We start from the raw sequence: 8,740 nt of genomic DNA, 5'->3' as shown, positions 1-8,740 counted from the left end.
GGTGTTCGAAGAGTAAGTTGAGGCTGCGGAAGGAAACCATGGGATTTAAGCTACCACAGAGTCCCTGCCAGGTACTGCTAAGCCAGGAATCACATGGTAAACGTTTCTTGGTACTGGACTCCCAGGTGTCCGAGAACCAGTCGCTGCTTCACTGACTCGACTGCCTCACGAGGCTGGTGCAACCTACTGAAGACCTGAGGAGGCCACCCACGCCATGGGTAGGCATGGCAAGGAAGCCATTACGGTAGGAATCTGGAGGTCTCCTGAGGATCGTTAACCGACTGAAGTCTACATGAGGGTGATGGTGGGCAGTTTGAGGAGAGGTGTGATGAAGCGAGCAGGTAGGGCTACCGCACAGCTGGTTTAAAACACGTTGTGAAACAAAGGTCCCGTGGAGCTGGTGTAAGAGCCAGAGGTGACACAAGGGTGCCGAGATGTTGGAGCCGGAGAGTCGAGTGCGAACCACCGTATGGCGCTATCTCATGAGATGTGAGGTTTGGCGAAACAGGAGTGCCGTGGGAAAGCTACATGAACGCAATGTCTCGTGGAACTTCTGCCGCAGGGAAGAGGCTCTGGTGAGTTCCTGAGTTTGATGACGACAGCCGACGTTTTGTGCTCTGTGTTGCAGGAGGTAAGACGCTAAAGGACCTAAGTTGAGGATGTTGTAGGAGACAGGCGTTGACGATGTCCCATGGGGGTTCTTTGCAATGGCGATGGCCCATGGGTGCTGCTGGAGGAGGCATAAGTTCGAACTGCTGCCAAAGAAATCTAAGGGACGTGAGGTACCACAAAGCCCCTGCAGGATAGCGATGATCTAAGAGCAATATTGTGGGCGTCTCTAGGAGTAGCCCGCAAGGGCCAGCAGACTGCTAGACTTACTGACTTCTTAAATCCAAGACTGAAGCATGGATGTCTGTGAACCAGTCGATAGCGCAGTGTAGACACAGCCACCTGTTTCAGTTTCACAGCCAGCAGTCGACACGTGCACGTCAAGGCACCTCCATTACAACAGCATGTTAGGTGTCCGTCAGGCCATAGGAGTATGATTTCATCAGAACCATGTGGGTCTTTTGTAGTCAGGGATCCTGCTGGTGGAGTAAATTGGGTCTGCCGAAGGAAGCCGTCGACGAGGTACCACAGAGCTCTCGCAGGAGCGTTAGAAGAGTCAGGGGTCACATAAGAACATTTCCAAGCGGTAGGCGCCTAGGTGTTCCAGAACAGATGGCTACTTCATTAAGTAACTCACTCAGGCGGCTGATGAAAGCCCATTTAAGAGCCACTCAGGTAACTCACGTCACTGAGCTTTGATGGTATAGGAGTGGGAAGCGTGTCATTATGGAAATATGTTGGGTTCTTGGAAGTTTATACAGAATCATTAACCGTGAGAGTCTAGACGTAGTTGGCGTGTGGGTGAGCTAAGGTGAAGTGAAATAAAACAGGCAAGGTTTCCGTGGTACTGGTTCAAGATATGTGACGTGAAGTGATGTTCCGCTGTGCTGGTGCAAGAGACGGAGGCAAGGCAGGTGTACCGAAGTGCTGGCGCTGTAGAGAAGAGCATCAGTGCGGCGCCAACGTGGGAGACGTGAGGTGGGGTGAAGCGGACTACTGCTGGAAAGCTACGGGGATACCGGATCTCATGGAGCTTCTACAGGAGGGAAAAAGCTTTGCTGAGGTCCTGAGTTAGTAGGTGGTTGCTAAACGTTTTTAGAAAGCGTGGCGTCAGAGGTCCCCAAAGTCGAGGCTACTGCAGGAGACGGGTACTGGCAATGTCCCAGGGAGTTCCTGTCGGATGGTACAGGGGTCACAGTAACCTGGAGCTACTACCAAGGAAACAATACAGACCCCGAACTGAAAGTAATGAGCCGCGACACAAGATGGACATACCTCCGCACAGGACGCCTCGATGTCCGATAGCCAGTGGAGGGCAAGCCTGAGTGACTGCTTGAACCAAGACTTTAAAACGGGTAGGTATGAGCAACTCGAGTCAGTCAAGCCAATAGCGTTAACTGTGTGAGCGTAGCCGCCAAGTTCCTTTAAGTTGGTCCCCTTGGGAATCAAAGAGATCAGGCAAAAGGTCACGCGTTCACAAAAAGGCGACTGAATTTACAGCAGCGGGTCAAGTGTCGGTCAGGCCGCGGGAGTATGTTGTCATTATGATTACGTGGCTGCTACCTATGAAAGAAAACGTGGGTATAGATCCTTCACTATATTACCAGACACAAGTGTCGTGGTGGTAAGGTGTGACCCATCCCCTTCCCCTCGCCAAGCAAGGGACACCAGACTCGAGTTGGTGACGTGTGGTTCATTCCCATACCCTGGTCAAACAAAAGACATCACTATTGTGTGGTGGTGGGGGTGGTCCATTACCATAACCTGGTGAACAAAGGAACATTAGATTTGTGTTGTGGTGGTGATGCGCTGCGTTTTCAACTCGTGATAATGACTCAGGCTCTCAAAGTTGCTAGCTAAGGTGCAATCAAGCGGCACTCGCTCCATTCAGCTTAAATGTTACAAACGTGGCTCTGATTATGTTTCCATATGACAGTAAATACAGACAACCGCTACATGTCTTCACTAAGGATGCATCTTTGTACCAAGTCAGCTGTCATCTACAGCAGTGGTTCCTTCCTAGTGGTAATCGTGCCACTCAAGGCACGTGAAAATCGTAAATTTTGTCAGAAGTTCCTAACTAGAGCAAAAAAGAAATCATGCTAAATTATGTTGGACGTAATACTTTACACAGTTACGTCAAGTTATCAACGCAAAATTCATTCAAGTCCTAAGTATTCTACCGGAAAGAACTAACGTTCTAGATGTCAGATGGTGCATAAAGTGGAAGGAAAGTAGGTTAGTGGAACACACACAAAAAGTAAAAGTGGTTGGGAACCGCTGGACTGTCAAGAATCTGCGGTCACTTCAGTAGGATGCACCGGACCAGCTGCAGGCACAATCATCTGCCTACACGTTACCATCGGGCCCCACCAAGATTCACACCAACACGTTACCATCCGGCCCCACCAAACTTCACACCAACGTGTATATATAAACAACGCACCGTGGCGATCTCATCAGCATGGGGCCTCACTACCAAGACACATAATGATGACACATGATGGTCATGTCTTACGAAGATGATATGGCAATATGGTGCATGAATACCTTCCCCTGAATGAACCAGGAAGATGATCATGCACACATACTGCACAATGAAAGGCGACCTTAGGACGAATGCTCTCCAGTAAGAGGTAAGTTACAGGAATCAGTATTTGAAAGGGATGTGGGAGTTTGAATTTTCCCTAACCTATCGCTAAAGCCCCATCTTAGCAGAACAGTAAAGGAGACAAACTGTTTGCTGGCAAATACTACAAATGCACTCAAGTTTCTCTTATCGTATAATAGTCCAAATCAAAAATATACGTCTCATTCTCAAGCTGAGTCACCACACTTAAAAAGACACAGAGATCTAATAGAGAAAGTCCGAGATTAGTAACAAGATGTGGTGGCTGTTTCAAAATTTCCTTCATGATCCCAGACACTATGAAACTGGCTCATGTGGCAAAAATGTAATAAACAAGAAAACTCAGCAGTTCTGAAAAAATAAAAAATAAAAAACTATATCATAACATCATTAAATTGGTTTCAGTTTACCGGACCAAAGAGGATTGGGCGAATCCCGCAGGACTGGCTGTACCTCAGCCAATGATGTATGATCATAAGACCACAGAACTGGATCATCATCAGAACACGTGCCCACCACCACCACACGAAAGAGAAAACAACAGGGGAAAAGAAAAAGAAGGAGAGGAGCACGGCAGTAAGTGCTTAGGTGGCCGATGTGGAGAGGCTGCCGCTAAGCGTGGTGGGGTGAAGGAGGGTCGGGTATGGGAAGGGGGAGGCATTATGAGATCGGGGCCTCCTGAGGCGTGAGCGGGTCAGGCCACATCCACGGCCAGGATATTGTTATTTGCATATAGATGTAGTGGGCAAATTAGTATAGTGTGTAGCGGAGGAGTAGAGAGAAGGTACACCCTATGTACTTAGAGAGAGAGAGAGAGAGAGAGAGAGAGAGAGAGAGAGAGAGAGAGAGAGAGAGAGAGAGAGAGAGAGAGAGAGAGAGAGAGAGAGAGAGAGAGAGAGAGAGAAAGAGAGATGCAAACTAACTCTACCGCCTTTTTTCCTCTTCTCCCTCTCTGCCCACGAGAGGGCTGTGGTGAGTGGCCGTCAAAGTACTAAGCCTGGCCAATATTCGCACAGTGTCGTGTATTTCAGCCGTCCCTCACCCCTGTAACCCGAAATGCCAATCTATAAATACACCAGACCGACAAAAGCGGCCCCTGTGAAATCCGGCTTTACCTGTGAGTGCCAACAGTGTTCCATGTAACAGTAATGAAATCCCCGTTGTAATCCTACGGTGGCAGTAGTTCATCCTTGCCATCAACTGGGCAGAGAAAACCAGGGAGAGAGATCCTAGAATTCATCTATCCCAAAATTCATTTATCTTTTAACTCTATAAACCTTGAGTACAACTACGTTACTGCCATGAATACATACATCATGACCATACAATCTGTAAGGTTTCTAGACACATTCAGCTTCTCTTTACAGATTTCTGATAAACCTTATCACGTAAGCCTTTTTTTTTTTTTGTCTAAAAATTTCTTACAGTGTATTTGAAGGTAAAGTTTATTTAAGTAAATTAACAATAATGATGCAGTTTCTTGTATATGGTTCTGAGTCGCCCCACCGCTAACGCAAAGTGGAGTCCAGAACACACCACACCAGTACTGGACTGGTGACGCGCCACAGGAGACACAAACATTCACCGTCTGTGACGCCGACAAGTTCTGACACCGATAACTCGTGACATCGACGGTGAGTAACGTCGACCAACTTGTGACACTAACAGCTTGTGACAACGACAGTTTCCGACCGAGTGTCTGCCACCAAACGCCTCTAGACACCGACAGTTTCTGAAACCGACAGTTCGTGACACCAACAACGTTGACTCCTGAAACTAACAGCTTCCGATAACGACCGCTTTTGACCGTCGTTTACTGAAACACACACACACACACACACACACACACACACACACACACACACACACACACACACACACACTGTTCGCAAACACCTTGTCCGTTCTCCTATACAGTGACCGCAATAACCCTTGTCAGCCTACCTCCATACATTTTCGAAGGCGATGTCACACTTACGTTATGATTCTTTTTTCTCTCTCCTTTGGCCCTGATTACCATATGCAGGTGCCTGCGCATGGAATTGGCAAGGTTCCTGAAGTGTTCCAAGTCCCTATTTTGGGTTCTTAGGGTCTTAATCTGAATGAGGCAAGGCATTGATAAAGTGATGCAGGAAGCAGCCGCCTGATCGTCCGCTCTGAGCGCCCATTACGCCCAGATATCTTAAGTGTACCCAAATTTTCTAGCTTCCAGGCGAGGATTCGGGCTTTCTCCTCTTTATAAATGGTAGGAGCCAACCATCTTGAAGCACTGGGGGAAAAATACAGCGAAATTCCCAAAATGAAGTGGAAGTTTGGAACAATGAAGAAAGAACACCCATCTCTCAAGATAGCCTGAAGCACACTGAGACGTGCTGTTTGAGCTCACGCCGTTAGATGCACTAGTCTCAGAGACCGGATTTACAATGATGTCACCTTGAGAATGTTATATGTTTATACCCACAATAAACCTTATCCGTGTATCGCCCTTTAAGATATTAATGAGGGAGGACAATTTTTTCTTTTTTTTTCACTATTTTCAAGGGAGATATATGGTTAAGGACTGATGTGGGTAAAAGCATATGACTCTCTCAGGGTGAAATCATCGCACATCTTGTTGATATTACTGTTTCTAACGGCGTGGGCGCCGGCAAGCAACCCCCCTCAGTGTTCCTCAGGCTATCTTTAGGGAAGGATGTTCTTTACGCCTCCTCGTAGCCACATCATTTTGGCAATTGTTTGATGATGACACGGTGCAGGTGACAGATTCGAGTGAGAAGCTGCATTAGATGGTGTCTGAGTCTGGGAGTGAGTGAGAAAGGAGAACAGTAAATGTGTATACAAACAAGGTTATTCATTTTGAATGGAGGAAACATGGAGGAAGTGGGGTGGTGTAACTTCCTGGAAATGGACATGGCAGCGAAGGGAACCACGGAAGCGGAATTAAGACATAAACTGGGTGTGGGAGCAAAGCTACTAGGAGCATGGCGAAATATGTGAAAAGAGAAGTCACTATCTGGGAGAGCGAAAATGGTATGCTTGAAAGTACGATAGTTCTAACGATGTTGTGTGGATGCGAGGCTTGGGTTAGAGATGAGAATGCACGGAAGGGAGTAAATGTGAGGGAAATGATATGTATGAAGACAATACGTAGTGTACTGGAGGATGATCGAGTAAGTAATGACAAGGTAAGAGAAAGGTTTGGTTATAAATAAAAAGAGTGTGGTTGAGGGAGCCGAAAGAAGGTGTGCTGAAACTGTCTGGACGTATAGTGAGAATAAGAGGAAAGGTTCACATAGAGGATATATGTGTAGGAAGTGCAGAGAACAAAGAGAAGGGGGAAAAAGGTTGGAGATAGAAGGAAGTAAAAAATATTTATATACGGGGCCTACACATGCAGGAGGGTGAAAGGCGTGCACGGGATAAAATGAACGGGAGCGATATAGTAGACAGGAGTTAATGTGCTGTCAATGGACTGAACAACGGGATAAAATGAACGGGAGCGATATAGTAGACAGGAGTCAATGTGCTGTCAATGGACTGAACAACGGCAAATGAAAAGACCGGAGAGGCTAGGGAAAAGTCTGTGGGGCCGGGTTGTCAATAGGGAGAAATGGTGTCGGTGCATGGATGTGGGCGAACGCTGCGCTTCTCCCTGTGTTCCCGGCACAACCTCACAAACGCGGGCAACGGCGAACAAGTATGAAAGTGACACAAATGATGATGATGATAATGACGATGACGATGATAATAATAATAACAATAATAATAATCATAATAATAATAATAATAATAATAATAATAATAATAATAATGATAATAATATCACCAACAACAACAACAACATCCTGAGCCATGGCAACACCACCCACCCCACAGTGACATACGACCCATTAACGTCAGGCCAGGCTGTAAATATCAGGGATCTGTATTACCCGGAAAGTTCTCCTCAGACAGACTGATGGGCCAGTATTTTTTGTTCGTGCCGTAATTTTCTTTCGAAATCCTGTTATAAAATCTTAGCCCAAATTTTTCGTTTCCTCACCACTGACGCTGCTACAGCCAAGTGGTGGTGGTAAATCGCACTACTGTAGCCACTACAGCCAGTGTTGGGTCCTTCCCCATCCCTGTAGCCACTACAGCCAGTGTTGGAGGTCCTACCTCACCTCTGTAGCCACCACAGCCAGTGTTGGAGGTCCTATTTCACCTTTGTAGCCACTACAACCAGAGTTGGAGTTCCTGCCTCACCCCTGTAGCCACTACAGCCAGTGTTGGAGTTCCTACCTCACCTCTGTAGCCACCACAGCCAGTGTTGGAGGTCCTATTTCACCTTTGTAGCCACTACAACCAGAGTTGGAGTTCCTGCCTCACCCCTGTAGCCACTACAGCCAGTGTTGGGGTTCCTTCCTCATCCCTCAGCCATGGCTTCTCCAACACCCTGGACAGCGTAAGTGTACGCACCCCAGCCTGCGTCCTGGATTCACACCTGGCGAAACTTTCTGACACAGAAAAAATCTAAATAGAATTCTAACGCTGGGACAATCCAGCCTGACACCCCCCCCCCCCTCTGCCCAACCTCACAATCACACGGCTGAGAGCCTCTGCATCTGCAAGCAACGTGGGGCGGGGGACGATAGTGTCCTACTCTCTCTCTCTCTCTCTTTTTCTTTTTCGACATCATTGACATTAACGTTATAATCCCGAGAATTTTCACTGTTTATGACACATGTGCATCCTTGAGTAGCTTCAGCTTGACGACGGGTGGTGGGTGGCCTGCCTCACCACCGGTGTTTAGGGGGAGAGAGAGAGAGAGAGAGAGAGAGAGAGAGAGAGAGAGAGAGAGAGAGAGAGAGAGAGAGAGAGAGAGAGAGAGAGAGAGAGAGAGAGAGAGAGGAAAAGGGCTACAGAACATACTCTATGGGTTCCTCACGATCGTATTACGTCGAGAGTTGACCCCGCGGTCCACCGTAATGCTCCTCTGCTCTACTCGTGACTAACTGCTAATTAAACCCAGTGAGAATAACGGTACGATCCTTCGATACGACGGAGCGACCTCTGAGTGCGACGGTACGATCCTTGGGTACGACGGTGCGACCTCTGAGTGCGACGGTAGGATCCTTCGGTACGACGGAGCGACCTCTGAGTGCGACGGTACGATCCTTGGGTACGACGGTGCGACCTCTGAGTGCGACGGTAGGATCCTTCGGTACGACGGAGCGACCTCTAAGTGTGACGGTACGATCCTTGGGTACGACGGTGCGACCTCTGAGTGCGACGGTACGATCCTTCGGTACGACGGAGCGACCTCTAAGTGCGACGGTACGATCCTCCAGTACGACGGTGTGACCCCTGAGTGTGACGGTGCGATCCTCCAGTACGACGGTGTGACCCCTGAGTGTGATGGTACGATCCTTCGGTACGACGGTGCGACCTTGAGTGCGACGGTACGATCCCTCGGTACGACGGTGCGACCTCTGAGTGTGACGGTACGATCCCTCAGTACGA

This window comes from Panulirus ornatus, chromosome 4, assembly GCF_036320965.1.
Source record: "Panulirus ornatus isolate Po-2019 chromosome 4, ASM3632096v1, whole genome shotgun sequence".
NCBI classification, from domain to species: Eukaryota; Metazoa; Arthropoda; class Malacostraca; order Decapoda; family Palinuridae; genus Panulirus; species Panulirus ornatus.
This window is presented reverse-complemented; position numbering follows the sequence as displayed.